This window comes from Protobothrops mucrosquamatus, unplaced genomic scaffold (genome assembly GCF_001527695.2).
Source record: "Protobothrops mucrosquamatus isolate PMUCROS unplaced genomic scaffold, P.Mucros_1.0 scaffold5, whole genome shotgun sequence".
Taxonomy (NCBI): Eukaryota; Metazoa; Chordata; class Lepidosauria; order Squamata; family Viperidae; genus Protobothrops; species Protobothrops mucrosquamatus.
The window spans coordinates 4653308-4655921 of NW_015386392.1; positions in this window are offsets into that span (position 1 = coordinate 4653308).

The window sequence follows — 2614 nt, forward strand, 5'->3', positions numbered from 1 at the left end:
CTTCGGACCACATCACAGCAACGTCATCCCACAACCATGGTATGTCACCGTGACCCTGAAACCTTCGCAAGTGACTCAGGTCTCTTTCCCCTGACTGACTACTTTGAAATTTGGCCTCTTTCCATATGGGGCTTTCATATGACTTAATTTTCTGGGCACTGCAAGCTTCCTGGGTGGGCTTCCTCTCCTGATATCTCCAAAATATCTTCGCCTTTTCCCACCAAGGTTACAAGGAGCTGTGATTGACTCAGCCCGGTGAAATAGCAACTTGGTTATCCTCTAAAAATAGACCACATTTTTCATCTTCCCAACATAGCTCAGGGCTCCCAGATATAATCCCCGTGCAAGTGGCCAGCAAGAGATTTGAGCCAGGCTGAAGATATAGAAGAGGTTTTCTTTTTAGAGTGACCCTGAGAACGAGAAGACCGAGGTTGGGATTTGGGACTAAGCGACTCCGTTCCAGATTTCTGGGTTCCCTCTGTAAGTCAATTTTCAGGGTGTGATGATGGAAAGGGTGGTTAAATTGGAGCCAGATCTTGCAAAAAAAAAAAAACCTCTCAGTACAGGTAGTCCTCGACTTACGACCTCAACTGAGTCTAAAATTTCTCATTTGTTAAGTTAGCTTTTCCTCCATTTTATGACTTTTCTTGCCACAACTGTTAAGTGGATCACTGCAGTTGATAAGTTAGTAACCTAGTTGTTCAGTGAATCTGGCTCCCCCATTGACTTTGCTGGTCAGAAGGTCGTAAAAGGAGATCACATGACCCGGGGACTCAGTAAAGGTCATAAATATGAACCACTTGCCAGGCATCTGAATTTTGATTATGTGACCATGAGGATGCTGCAAAGGTTATAACTATGAAAAAGGGTCCGAAGTCACATTTTCAGTGCTGTTGTAACTTTGAATGATCACTAAACGAACTGTTGTAAGACGAGGACTACCTGTATTTAACTGCATGCTTGCTTAGCCATATCAAAGCCAGAGTTGTGGATTGCTGAAAATCTCACTTTGTAAACCTGGTTTAATATATTCAGTCTTCCAATTGTTGAACTATAATGAGGATTTGGTGGACGGGCACGAAATATTCTTTAGTCCCAATGAATAGCTCACCTCGCTTCCTGGCTGTAACTCAGTTTTGCCATCCAGATGTTAAAAGATCTATTATGGCTTTGAAGCAATTGGTGTGAATTGATTGTGAGTTGTGGACAGGTGGTTCTCAACTTACGATCACAATTGGGACTAGTATTTTCATTGCTAAACAAGGTGGTTGCAAAGTGAGTCAACATCCTAATTTACAACCTTTTTTGCCTTGGTTGTTAAGTGAATCACTGCAATTGTTAACTGAATTATGCAATCATTAAAAAAAAAATCTGCCTCCCCCCATTTCACTTCGCTTGTCAGGAGCAAATTGGGTAGATCATAAACAGGGATCACATATATATATGTATGTTGCCAACCATCTGAATTTTAATCTTGTGACTTTTGGAATTCTGCTAGGGTTGTAAGTGCGAGGACTGTTCATAACTCACTTTTTTCAGTACATTTGTTAACTTTCAAATTCAAATTCAGAATAGAGGTAGAAGGGACCTTGGAGGTCTTCTAGTCCAACCCCCTGCTCAGGCAGGAAATTCTTTACCATTTCAGACAAGTGGCTGTCCAGTTTCTTCTTAAAAACCTCCAGTACTGGAGCACTCACAACTTCTGAAGGCAAGCTATTCCACTGGTTAATTATTCTAACTGTTAGGAAGTTTCTCCATCATTCCAGGTTGCTTCTCTCCTTGATTAGTTTCCTTGATTAGTCTTTGATTAGAAGAATTAATTTCCATCCTTCGAATGGTTGCTGTACAAATGATTGTAAATCAAGGACTGCTTGTATCCTGCTTTCAGATTTGAGCTCCAGGCATCATACATAGCAGTTCCTTCTCCATTCCCCCCTCCCATACTATAACCCTGTGGGATCTCAGTTAAAAAAATAAGTAACTGACCCTACATAGCCAAGAGACCTCTTATACATGAGGACAGTCTTCAATGTTTGACTACTTGCATGGATGAACTTTTCCTGAACTATCTGTAAGTTGAGCCCGGCAACTGAACCTTAGTTGCTCATTCCGGCAGCTCTCTCAGTCAGACCAAGTTGGTTAGGCAGAGAATTGTTGGAACGTACCCATTTCACATATTCATGGCAATACGTCAATGCAGATTCTCAGTCATCCAAGTTTAAGTATCTGTAAGTTCAGCCGTGGCAACTGGACCTATTTTCTGATACATATTGCTGCACATTTTGGGGAAGAAATCGTAAGGTTTGGTGGAGGAAGAAGAGGAGTCGGTATATTCCAATAACCCTGTTTAACCAATTTGCTCTGACTGAGGGAGCTGCTTTGATGAGCAGTGGAACATTTCAAACCAACAAGAAAAGAAATAATAATAATAATAATAATAATAATAATAATAATAATAATAATAATAATAATAATAATAATAATAATAATAATAATAATAATAATAAGAAGAAGAAGAAGAAGAAGAAGAAGAAGAAGAAGAAGAAGAAGAAGAAGAAGAAGAAGAAGAAGAAGAAGAAGAAGAAGAAGAAGAAGAAGAAGAAGAAGAAGAAGA